Source organism: Antechinus flavipes, chromosome 1 (assembly GCF_016432865.1).
Source record: "Antechinus flavipes isolate AdamAnt ecotype Samford, QLD, Australia chromosome 1, AdamAnt_v2, whole genome shotgun sequence".
Taxonomy (NCBI): Eukaryota; Metazoa; Chordata; class Mammalia; order Dasyuromorphia; family Dasyuridae; genus Antechinus; species Antechinus flavipes.
In genome coordinates this window covers 131,425,454-131,439,735 of record NC_067398.1, presented here as the reverse complement: position 1 = coordinate 131,439,735, position 14,282 = coordinate 131,425,454, and the positions used below count along the sequence as shown (strand labels likewise).

Genomic DNA, 14,282 nt, shown 5'->3' with positions numbered 1-14,282 from the left:
TTCAGAAAATAAATTTGGTTGTGCTTGTAATAATGGGACCTTGCAGTCTTCTTGCTTATCGAGGGCACCATGGAGTACTCCTTTTCCTTTAGAACACATTTGGGAGCCTTTTCAAATTAAATATCCATGACGTGTCAGGATCCATTTCAGAGCAAGAAAATGAAGACTGAAGAAATGTAAATGCTTTTTGTAACCTAATGAACAACTAAACTATTCTCAGTTAGTTTGATATCCTAATGTTACTAAGAATTGAGTAATATGTCAACATTTTTTAAATAAAGAAGACCTGAACCTTTTGTCTGGACCTAAATCAGTAAGGTGAACCTTTACTTTATTGTTTGGTACTCTAAAATGAAAAATTTTATAAAAGTCTGGACATTCCACTTGAGGACCACAAGGGATTTTTAAGGTTAAAGACTTCCAGTATATAAAGAACATGTGGGCTTGGTCTCATTTTCCATTTTCACTCAGCTCATAATATCCTTTACTTCTTTTTTTTTTTTCAGACCAAAGTTTTTATTTACTCATTTCTTGAATTTAAAATATTCTTTGATAACATCTTTGGCTGAGATTTCTTGCTATAGTTCTTGCAGCTGATCACTTTAATGGGGTTTTTCTCTCTCTGTCAATTTTAGAAAGGCATACCCATTCACTCAGTTTTGTTAAGTTGATTTGGTGTTCAGCACATAGGGCCTCAATCAGCTTTACATAGGTTCATCACAGTTGAAAGCAAGAGCACAAAGATGGGCTTGGCATTTGTCCAAGGCTTTGGCAGCTTCACAAATTCCACAAGCTAAGCTGTTGTGGGTGAGTGTGGTCTTCAACATTTCTTATAGAGCAGTGTTAACATCCATTACACTTCCAGTAGCAATACTTTCCTCACAATGGAAGTAATTCACAAAGGAAGCTAAATCTTGAAAACACCTGGGAGCCTCTTACTCCAGATGGACTCAGCAGGGACAGGGAAAGAAGATCCTTTACTTCTTGAGATGGTTCATTGATCTCCTGGAAATTAAATTTATATATGGAACACATTTTCCTTACAGGAATGTTTTGGTCTATATAAATAAAATTAATAAATTTCAAAGGAATGTTATACTTACAAATGTATATTCTAAGCAAATGTGTTTTCCCTGGCTTGGTAAGTGCCTATCCTTATACCAATCATAACCATTAAGTCAAGCTGGTATTGATTCACTGCTATTTTAACTAGTTGATTGTCCAGATATTAGACATATATTCAAAAGGCCTATTATTAAACAGTGAATGAAGATAATATTAATAAATATTTTCACCTTTTCTAGGCAAGACGTAAGCTTTCAAGAAGAAAGCTAAGGCTGGGAATAGCATATTAAGACATTTAATAGCATCTTTAAAGAAAAGCTAAATGGGAAGGATATGATTAAAATAATTAACAGCAATAAAGCTGCCATATAAAAGTACACCTTTGGAACTGCAAAATAATAGATTTGGAAAGGATCCTAATTAAAACCAATGCATTTTTAAGGAAATACAGTACACATTACCCCAAGGTAACTGCAATTAGAGTAACTTCTCACTAAAAAGGATGGATAGAATTGATAAAAATTCTTAAAGCAAATTATATAGAGGCCAAAATTTATGGAAACACGTTTAGAACAAATATACAACAGTAGTAAAAACCGGGCAAATAGGAGCAGCTAGGTGGTGCAGTGGATAAAGCACCAGCCCTGAAGTCAGGAGGACCTGAGTTCAAATCTGATCTCATTCATTTAACACTTCCTGGCTGTGTGACCCTGGTCAAGTCATTTAATTCCAATTGCTTCAGGGAAAAAAAAAACTGAGCAAATGCCACTGTCTAATGCAACTCAGAGTCATTTACTTCCAGGTAGATTCTATGAAATATTCAACATTTATGATTGGACACAAGGACCCTGAATGAGCAATATTCCCATGAAGTCTTTCAGAATTTTGTCAATAGTGAAGTGTAAAATAAATGGCTGAGTCAAGTGAATTTCATTATAGAAACAAATTTTTCTGCAATACCACTTCAGGATCAGATCACTGTTACCAGAAATTACAGGTAGATTATCTTTGAAGTGATCATTGAGGAATTTTCATAGAAATTATTTCAAGAATTAATAGGACTCTTTCTTTATATATTAGCTTCCCTTGTAGAAGTAAGTTTCCTCAGAATAATTAATTTTCTCTCTTTGTCCTGCTCTCCTGAAAAGGCAAGAACTTTGATTTTATTATACATGTGAAATCAAGCAAAACGCTCTATATTATTTATGTTGCAAAAGAAAACAAACAAAAAATAAAAAGAAAAAATATGTTTCAATCTTCATTCCAAATTCATCAATTCTCTATGGAGATGAATAACATTTTTTATCATAAATCCTTTGGAATTGTCTTACATTACAGTAGGTAAGTCTTTCACAATTGATCATATGTAAAATAATGCTGTTACTGTGTTCAATGTTCATCTGTTTTTGCTTACTTCACTTTGAATGAGCATATATTTAAAGGGAAAGACAATGAGTTCTGTTTTAGACATCTTGAATTTAAGATGTCTACTGAAAGCTGAAGTGTCTGAAAGCCATATAGAGATATAAGATTGGAAATTAGTTGAGAGTTTGGTACAGAAAAGGTAGATTTGAGAGTCATAAATCTGTTAATTAAGTCTGTGGGAGCTGATGAGATCACTCAGTGATGTAGTCTAGAGGAAGAAGAGAAAAGAAGAGAGCCCAGGTCAAAATCTTGAGGAACACCTATGGTTAGAATGAAGAAGTTCTAGTAATTGACATAATAAATAAGAGGTCAGATAAATAGGAGGAGAACCAGGAGAGAGAGATAAACTGAAAACCCAGAAAGGATAGTATCAAGGAGAGGATGAAAGGCTGCAGAAAAGTCTCAAAAAATAAGATTTGAGTAAAGGCTACTATTTGGAAACAAAGAGATCATTAACTTTGGAGTGAGCAATTTAGGTGGAAAGATAAGGTTGGATGCTAAATTATAAAGGATTAACAAGGGAGAAGGAGGAGACAATGTTGGAACACTTATTGTAGTTTGCTTTATTGAGGTATTTAGCTTACAAAGGCCAGAAGAGACATTTCAAGTTGGGGACGTTTAATTAAGTTAAGGAAGGTCAGCAAGGTCTTTTTTTTTTTCCCCCTTTGAGACTGTAAAAGCCTTGTCATGATCTCTGAAACACTAGCTATTTGGGTTATGATGATAAAACTAATTATGTTAACACTCCAGTTAAAAGTGATATAATTGCTCCTGTGTGTAGAAGAAAAATATAGGGTGACATAGGGTTATGGGCTGGACCTATTCAAAACAATCATAGTGATTAGCATGATTGAAGGGTCTGCTGAGTGAGTGGTTCTCCTTCATGTTTTGGTACCATAAGAAAGCATAATATATTATAATAAAGTAGAAATACTATTACTATTGGGAATGTTTTTGGTGCAGATGGCATTGACCACTGCATGAAATAGACAAAAGATGAATTCCTTTATTATGTGTATATACTATATCAAAACATAGTTGGAAACATAGCTTATTATCTGTAGTAAGGACTTTATATTGCTTTTGTCAAATAATATACTCATCTTCAAGTTATATAACAACATATTATGGATCCATTTATCCAAACATATGCAAATACAGTCATTGTCTCACATCGAATAGGTAATTAGCCTTAAGTGCTCCTGTTGTCTGATTCAAGCATACCTTTTTGGAGTTTCAGCCCTCTACATTTTTCCTGGTTCCAGAATTCATTTGGAGGTATTATTTTAAAGTTATTTGGAGAGGAATTTGGGACAATTCATTTAAATTCATGCTTTTACTCTTTGTCATCGTAACTCTGTCCAGATGTAGTCTTAGAATAAACATATAAAATGAATTTGTATATTTTCAGCTGAAAACAAATATATGTCACCAAATATATAAATGGATTTTTTTCTTTAAAGCATAATTTAAATCTATATAATTCTTGAATAAGTACTAATAGATTGTTTCCTAGGTATTTTACAGATTTTGTAGTTATTTTGTAGGAGGTTTTTCTTCTGGTTACCTCCTCTGAATGTTATTACTATTACTATTATTATTATTATTATTATTATTATTATTATATAAAATATTGGTAATTTTTCGTGGATTTATTTTTTTATCCTCTATTTTTACTGATTGTCCAGGGTTTTCTAAGTAAGTAATTATATAAATATCATTTTTTTCTGAATGGGTCTCTTTACTTTCTTTTGCCTCATTGTTATAATCTTAAATAATGTCAAGAAATAGCATTGAGAGAGGTTATCTTTGATTCTATTTTATGTTTAATGGGGCTATTTTACCATGCAATGCTAACTTTTACATCTACATTTTTTTTATTATGAATCATCTTAAAAAAGCTCCTTGATACCTAGGCTCATATATTTTTATATTTATGCTTTTAAAGTTGTTTGCTTGTTTTACCTAAATGAGTATTATACTTTGTCAAAGGCTTTTTCTATCTCTACTGATGTCATATTGATGAAATTGGAAACACACAATGTTACTGTGAACAACAAATCTCTTAGTATTATTTTAAAAAATACTCCCTTTCCCAAACAGATCTTTCACTTTTTACACAAAGTCAAGTTGTTTTGTGAAAAATACCTAAGATATGGATTCTATTTATCTATGTTTTCAATTTTCCATACTTTTATTCAAAGATAATGGTATTTTAATTAAAAGTATTCTTTTGGCAATGCTAATAAAAATAAACAAAAAGAAAGTATTAGGAGTTAATGAAGACTAGAAAAAATCATTCCTCATATTAAGTACAATATTGACTAAACTGAACTAAACTTCTTTTGTAAAATGTACAATTCATTAAAAACTCACTGATATGTTTGAGAGAAAAAAGTAGAAGTAATATGTTCAATACAGAACAAAACATCTAATAAAGTCTTACAAAATCAAATGAATTTCCTAGAAAGACCCTGGTTCATATGAAGAAGACTCATATGAAGTCTTTAACTTAAGCTTTGAAGAATTTTTTGTTGCTATGTTTTTGAGGTTATTATTATAATTTTTAGTTTTGAGTTAAACTAGGTGATATATGAGGTTCCTTCCACTTCTGAAAAACCATGATTCTGTGAAGAAGATGACAGAGAATTAATCTTGGGTAATGGAAAAATGGTGATCTAACAGAAATTGAGTACTTGGAAAAAATCTACATTTTGCTTGGAGATTTAGCATTTGCCGGAAAACCAGAATTCTTTCACTGAGATAGTGCAAACTTTTTCGGAGACATTTATTTTCAGACTGATGAAAGATTGGGAGATTAAAAAGAATCCTCAGACATTTGGAATTAGTATGACATTGTAATATGAATAATATAGTTGATAAGAAATCTTACTCAATTCTCAGATGTCTTAATGACTCTCTTCATTCAATGTTATTTAAGTTCCCAATAACTTGGCTTTTCATTCTATAGGGGGAGAAGGAAAATAAGACATTTTCTCACATCTTAAAATCAGGATTAAGTAATTGTTAGCTTCAAACATTTCAAAATTCCTCTAAGTGATATCTAGCATAAATATGAGACACCAGCAAGTTCTGGAATGATGAAGATCATAAAAGTATTACATAAGTAATACTTATGGTTTGTGGATATCACATTATTTTATATTATAATTTTCTATTTTTTCCACTATCTACTATGAAAGATCTTAAGTGAATAATTGGTTCTAGTGATATGAGTACACAAATATTAATTTTGTTTTAGCTAAAGTGTTTTAAAGTTGTTTTAGCTAAACCTAGCATCATTGATTCTTTATCCATGAGAGATATTTAGCTTTTTATTTTTTTAGCCACATATCATGTATCTCCAATTCCAGATTTGATTTTCCAAATTCAAGGTATTGTTGTCATGAGAGTTCAAAATGTATCATTGCAAATCCACACTTTCTACTAAGGTAGAAAAATAAAACTCAGGAAAGTTTCCAAATTGTAGGATATATTTAAAAATGTGTCATACTTGAAAGACAGAATAATAATACTTCTACTAAATAGATTTGTTATCTCAGTAATTTATGTATTCCCCATATTGAAATGTTTGGTAAATCCAGCCTAGAAAGATGTGACTAAATCTATTGACTGCAACCCAATGAATTCGTTATCATAATCAATCAGCATGAATTAATTAAAGATCTACTTTAGGCTAGGCACTTTGTTAGTTGATCTACAATGATAAAAAAAATTAATTTCACTCAATTTTAGACATCTTTTTGCCAATCTGCCTGCTAATACCTCTTCTCACAAACACAAAATACCCTTTAGAGACAATGCCCTGAGGGATTTAAGATAGTCATCTTAACAACCCCTACCAGACCCTACTTTTGCCTTAGCTCTAGGAACTGTAATGAGATCAATAATATAATTGACGCTTGAAAGGATATATCATTCCCTTCCATATTGATTCTAAGCACCAACTCTGCAATTTTGACCAAAAGACTGTCATATTTTTCTCTTGTCTCCTCCTGTCCTATCCAGTCTTGTCTTTTCCTCACAATGTTTCTGTTCACCTCTCTTCTCTCACAGAGCATTACCACTAACATGCTAAAATTATCCTTCCTAGGAACATTTTGATTAACACGGATTCCATAGGATAAGAATACAAACTGGGCAATAGCAAACATGTGTAAAGACTATAAAAATTTACTTCTACTAAACATTTGGCAAATTGTAACCTAGTAGTGGAACATATATATCAAGAAGCTCTCTATTTTTTTATGAACAGATGACAAATCCCCATATTCCAAAGATAGGCCTCAAAATATCCTTGAGAATGCAAGAAACTGTCCTGAAACCTATCATAGATAGGACTATTGCCCATAATCATCTGGGCAAAAGACTAATGCATAAAATTGATAGACATTTCCATACCAAATTATGGAAACAAAGAAAGATTTAAAAATTGAAAGAACATTGTTTGTAAATGGGCATGCCAGGTCAATATAATAAAAATGACAATAGGGGAACCTCAACCTTCTCCTCTTAAAATCAGATAAATCTAACCACAAAATAAGAATAAGAAAGAAACTAGATTCTAGAAAAACTAGATAGGTTAGACCTCTGGGCAAAATGGAATAGGGACATAAAGGAATACACATTTTTCTTGGCAGTATGTGGCACCTACACAAAAACTGACCATGTATTAGGGCATAAAAGCCTTAAAATCAAATGCAAAAAGGTAGAAATGATAAATGCTTCTTTTTCAGATTACAGTACAATAAAATTTATATTCAATAAAGGGCCAAGGAAAGATAGATGAAAAACCAATTGGAAGTTAAATAATTTAATTCTAAAGAATGGAGTGGGTCAAACAACAAACCACAGAAACAATTCATAATTTAATTCAAGAAAATGACAATAATGAAATAACATACTAAAATCTATGGGATGAAGCCAAAGCAGTTCTTGGGGGAAATTATACATCTCTAATTAGCTACATAAATAAAATAAGGAGGAGAGCAATTAATTAGGCATCAACTAAAAAAAGCTAGAAAAAGAACAAATTAAAAACCTCCAATAACAAATTAGAAATTTTGAAACTAAAGGAGAGATTAATAAAGTAGATACTAAGAAAACTATTGAACTAATAAACAAAACTAAAAGTTGGTTTTTACCAAAAAAAATCCTAACAAAATAGATAAACCTTTGATTAATGTGATCAGAAAAAGGAAAGAAAAAAACAAATCACCAGCATCAAAAATGAAAGGAATGAACTTACCATCAATGAAAAAGGAATTAAAGAAATAATTAGGAGATATTTTGCCCAACTCTCTGACAGCAAGTTTTCCAATCTAAACAAAATAGATGAATACTTACAAAAATATAAATTTCCCAGGTTAACAAAAGAGAAAATAAAATATTTAGTCTCATTTTAGAAAAAAGAAATTGAATGAGCTAATAATGAACTTCCTAAGAAAAAATCTCTCCTGCCAGATGGATTCATAAGTGACTTCAACCAAACATTTAAAGAACAATTAATTCCAATACTATGTAAACTATTTGCAAAAATAGGTAAAAAGTATGGCACTAATACTTTAAAAAGGGCCAAAATGGAGAAAGAAAGTTATAGACCAATCTCCTTAATGAATATTGATGAAAAAATTTTAAATAAAATATTAGCAGAGAGATCACAGCAACTTATAAGCAGGATAATACACTATAACCAAGTGGATTTATACCAGGAATGCAGGGCTGGTTCAATATTAGGAAAACAATTATCATTATCGACCATATCAATAACAAAAGCAACAGAAATCACAAGATAATCTCAACAGATGAAGAAAAAGCTTTTGCTAAAATACAGTACCCATTCCTATTAAAAACACTAGAAAGCATAGGGATAAAGGAAACTTTCCTTAAAACAATAAGTAGTATCTATCTAAACCCTACAGCAAGCATTATTTGTAATGGAGAGAAGTGGATGCATTCCCAATAAGATCAGAGGTGAAACAAGGATGTCCATTATCACTACTTGTAATGGGCTGAGGCTCGAGTTGATGCACTGAGGTCCCAAGCACATGAGGCTAAATAGTAATTGGACCATACTCTATTAATATACAAGCTTGGAGAAAGAATGGCCCCCGCCCACTCTTTGTGCAAGTCCTGATGTGTTGTATAGGAAATGACAATTTTGGTGGGTGGAGGCAGGGGAGTGGAAAAAGAAGGGGAAGGAGAGACTGCTTGCATTGCCATTGCGACGGCCTTTCAGCTCAGATACCCTTCTGTTAGCTGGCTTCCTGTTGCAGCTGCCCATATTGCTATCACAATCTTTCTTGCCCATATTGCTATCGCAATCCTTTTTCATCTCTTCACTTCAATAAAGATTGAAGATTTTTCCCTTAACCTGAATTCCTGACTCTGGCTGATTTTAAATACGCAGTCATTACAACTACTATTATTCTAGTACAACATTGTACTAGAAACATTGGCTTTAGCAATAAGAATAAGAAATTAAAGGAATTAGAATAGGCAATGAGGAAATAAAATTATCACTCTTTGCAGATGATATGAGAAAATAAAATATTTGGGGGTGTACCTACCAAGACAAATTCAAAACACTTCTCATACAAATAAAATCATATCTAAACAATTGGAAAAATGTCAATTATTCATGGCTAGGCCAAGCTAATATAATAAAAACAACAATTCTGCCTAAATCGATCTACTTGTTTAGTGCCACACCAAACTGCCAAAACATTATTTTACAGAATTAGAAAAATAATAACAAAATTCACCTGAAAAAACAAAAGGTCAAGAATGTCAAGGGAATTAATGAAAAAAAAATACAAAGGATGGTGGCTTAGTAGTACTAAACCTAAAATTATATTATAAAGCAGCAGTCATCAAAATCATTTGGTACTGACTAAGAAATAGTGTAATGGATCAATGAAATAGATTAGATACACCAACACAATAATCAAGGCCCATAACAATCTAGTATTTGACAACTCCCCAATAAGAACTCACTATTTGATAGAAATTGCTGAAAAAAATGAAAAATAATATGTCAAAAATAGTTATAAACCTACATCTCATACCTCATACCAAAATAAGGTCAAAATGGATACATGATTTGGGCAAAAAGGATGATATGATAGATAAGTTAGGAAAATAAGGAATAATTTACCTATCAGACCTTTGGAGAAGGGAGGAATTTATGACCAAAGAAGAATTAGAGATCATTATGAAGGGCAAAATGGACAACTTTGATTACATTAAATTAAAAAGATTTTGCAAAAACAAACCAATAGAAACAACATTAAAAGGGAAATACAAAGCTGGGGAAAATTCTTTACAGCCAGTATTTCTGAGAAGGATCTCATTTTTAAAATATGTAAAGAACTGTGTCAAATTTATAAGAGTACAAGTCATTCTCCAATTGAGAAATAGTCAAAGGATATGAACAGACAATTTTCAAATGACAAAATTAAATCCATTTATATTTATATTAAAAAAAACTATAAATCACTATTGATTAGAGAAATGCAAATTAAAACAACTCTGAGGTACCACCTCACACCTTTCAAATTGGCTAAGATAATAGGAACAGATAATAATAAATGTTGGATGGGATGTGGAAAAACTGGGACACTAATACATTGTTGTTGGAGCTGTCAAATGATCCAACCATTCTGGAGAGCAATTTGGAACTTTGACCCAGCAGTGCCATTACTGTATCTGTATGCCATACTGTACTGTAAGGGAGGAAGAAGGGCTTACATGTGCCAAAATGTTTTTGGGATTATTTGGTAGCAAATAATTGGAAAAGGAATGGATATTCATCAATTGGGGAATGGCTGAACAAGCTGTGGTATATGAGGGTAGAAGAATATTATTGTTCTATAAAAAAAGGATAAACAAGCTGATTATAGGAAGGCCTAGAAAGATTTATAGTAACTTGTTGGAATCCTTACTAACTGCTAAGTAATTAGAGTTGATCTAATCTTACAAGAAGATGTTTTGGCCAGAACCTGAAACAAGGTACTAAGTAGAACTAATTAAGACAAGGCTTGTGTTCACACCTTTACTCATTGGAGTCCACAAGTATGCTAGCTTCACAAAGTACACTTTCTAACTTCAAGAGAGTTCACACCTCCCTTAAAGTCATTGGGCCAGAGAGCACTATGGGAGAAAACCCATAATCCCATTCTCTCAGAAGAGGCAGATAAAAAGCCAGCGATGAGGGATCTATGGCAGAATACATTTTTTCCTCTTGGCTGGCTGATCGCGCTGGACTCGAGAGGAACGACTCTGCTGCAGAGAACATTTTGACGGATTTCAGTGGAGCTATGCCAGAAGCCCTCTCTCCGCGGCAAGTTGGTGGCTGGGCTCCCCAGAAGGAGATAAGAGAGACCTTCCATCTCTGTCTTGGTTGGAGGCAGAAGAAAGCAGAGGCAGAGGCTGAAGGACAGAACCTTTGGATTTGGAGACATCCGAAGGGCTCCAAGCCTCTAAACCGGCTGTGCCTTTGAGAAGAACAAACTCCAACATTTGAACTCTTAACAGTAACTGACTGAAACTATCTGAGTGAAACAAGCAGAATCAGGAATACATTGTCCACAGTAACACCAAGAATGTACTATATCAACTATGAAAGGCTTGGTTCTTCTCAGCAGTTCAGTGATCCAAAGCAATCCCAATATACTTGGAACAGAAAATGTCATCTGCATCCAGAAAAAAGCTCTAAGGAGACTGAATGTAAATCAACACATTATTGTTTTTACTTCTTTTTTCTGTTTCTTTTTAAATCTCTTCCATAGTTTTTCCCTTTTGCTCTGATTTTTCTCTCCCAACATGATTCATAAAGCAATGTGTATTAAAACAAATAAACTTACTATAATTAAAAAGACTAAAATCATAAAAAAATAAAAATGACAAAACTAACTATATGTATTTTTTCTTATTTACTTTCAAACCAATAAAATTACCTAATGATTGTTCTATAGAGATAGAAAATAATAACAATAATATTAACAACATTCATTTGGAAGGACAAAAGTCAATAATCTCAAAGGAATGCTGTTTAGTAGGAAGAAGGGGGCATAGTACTAGGTGAATTCAAATTATACAACAAAGCATAAAGCATCAAAACTATTTGGTATTAGCTTTAAAAAATAGGTTAATCAGTGTAATGAATAGAAATGAAGATAAAAATCCCTAGCTTTTGTGAAAAGAGCTCACTATTTAATAAGAAGATTTGGCAAAACTGAAAAGCAATCTGGCAGAAAATAGCATTAGACTAACACCTCACAATATATAATAAAATGAGCTCCAAATGGATATGTGATTTAGATATGCAAGGACAAGTCACAAATTATAGCAGCAAGAAAAAAGTTATCTTTCTAGAAGCAGACATAAGAGGGAAATAGAAATTAATAACTAAACAAAAAATACAAAAGATCACAGAAGATGAAATGAAGAATTTGGGTACATAAAGTTAATTTTGGCAAAACCAAACTAGCACTGTTAAAATGAGAAGATAAACTAAAGGGGAAAAGCATTGCAGTGAGTTTCTTTGATAAAATTTTCTTATCAGGTATACAGAAATCTGATTTAAATGTATATAAGAAGGGAAATTCCCCCAATAGATGTTATCAAAGGATATGAGCATGTAATTTTTTTTTATTACAGCTTTTTATTTACAAGATACATGCATGGGTAATTTTTCAGCATTGACAATTGCAAAACCTTTTGTTCCAATTTTTCCCCTCCTTCCCTCCACACCCTCCTCCAGATGGCAGGGTGACCAATACATGTTAAATATGTTAAGTGTATGTTAAATACAATATATGGATATATATCCATACAAAATTATTTTGCTGTACAAGAAGAATTGGACCTTGAAATAATGTACACTTAACTTGTGAAGGAAATCAAAAATGCAGGCAGACAAAAACAGAGGGATTGGAAATGCTATGTAGTGGTTCACACTTATTTCCCATAGTTCTTTCACTGGGTGTAGCTGGTTCTATTCATTATTGAACAAATGGAACTGATTTGGTTCATCTCGTTGAAGAGAGCCATGTCCATCAGAATTGATCATCATATAGTCTTGTTGTTGAAGTATATAATGATTTTCTGGTCCTCCTTATTTCACTCAGCATCAGTTAATGTAAGTCTCTGCAGGCCTTTCTGAAATCATCCTCCTGGTCATTTCTTACAGAACAATAATATTCCATAACATTACATACTATAACTTATTCAGCCATTCTCCAATTTCCAGTTTCTTGCCACTACAGAGAGGGCTGCCACAAACATTTTTGCACATGTGGGTCTCTTTCCCTCCTTTAGGATCTCTTTAGGATACAAGCCCAGTAGTAACACTGTTGGATCAAAGGGTATGCACAGTTTGATAACTTTTTGAGCATAGTTCCAAATCACTCTCCAGAATGGCTGGATGCATTCACAATTCCACCAACAATGTATCAGTGGAGCATGTAATTTTTTAAAGAAAGAAATATAAGCTTTGACAACCATATTAAAAAGGATTCTAATCAATAATATTTAGATAAATGTAAATTAAAGCAATTCAAAGCCACTATAGGGGTACAGATGACTAAAAAAGAAAGCAATGTACTAGTATTGGATGTTGAAAGGATTTCAATTGTCTTCCTGATCAACTAAACATAGAGGACCCAGGGAAACTCAGATCCTTGAGTTCAATAAAAATAACCTTGTACAGTTGGGACTGAAAAATCCCCTTTCCTGCTGGAGCAGAGATTGAATATCAATTAGTCACTAATTCCTTCGCCATTCCACATAGGCTCCTTGCTATTGGCCCTCAACATCTGGTCCAGCCTGACTCAGGTAAGGATCTCAAAAAAAAATTTGCCAAATTTTACTAGTGTTGGCATGTCTATTCCAATTTAGTTCCTCAAGTGAATGCTTTCATTCCCCCTAGTAATAATGCTTACATATTCTATTTCTTCTCAATATAGCTGACCTGCTTTATTTTCTCTCTTTGGACTCTGTTTTGGTACTCCATGCTTCCTTGAACTAAATCTTGGAATCCCAAGCTTAATGAAAACTATAAACATAGAGGAACTATGAGAAAACAGACCCGTTTAGGCATTGTGGTAGAATTCTCAATTGGTTCAGCCATTTTGGAGAGTAATTTGGCTTTTCAACCTAAAAAGTTCCTATGTGTACCTATGAATTCCTTTTGATCTAGCAAAATCACTATTAAGCCTTTAACAGAAAGACTGCAAAGAAAAAAGTAAGAGAATTTTATATATATATAAAACTATTTATTCTAGCTTTTTTTTTTTTTTTTTTCAGTTTTTAAGACCTGGAAATTAAGTGGGTAGCAAGGAACTGAGGAATGGCTGAACAAACTATGTATATGAATATAACAGAATGTTATTTTGTAAGGAATGACCAAAAAGTTGGTTTTAGAAGACATGGGGAATATGGGATAACTTTTGTAAATTGATGGAAAATAAATTGTGACAAATATTTAAAAAAAAAAAAACTTTGAAAAACTATTGTATGAATGTTGAAGACCATTAACCATCTTCTGGAAGAGAGGTATCCAATTCAAATTCAAGATACAATATGAAGTGCAAATTTTTCAACATGAATAATGTGGGAATTTATTTTTCTTGAATGCAGATTTTTCACACAGTTTTTTTTTCTTTTTTTGCATAGTCAGGTGAGAATTATATGGAAGTTAGATATAAAGTTCACTCTCACTAAGCAAAGAAAGAAAGAATCCAGAAGAACCAGAAGGATTAATAGAGAAG

General features: G+C 32.4%; 1 pseudogene; it reads right to left on the bottom strand.

The window, feature by feature from the left end:
* Nucleotides 1–524: 524 nt before the first annotated feature.
* Nucleotides 525–14,282, bottom strand: part of LOC127544456 (40S ribosomal protein S12-like) — a 39,791-nt pseudogene continuing 26,033 nt past the window's right edge.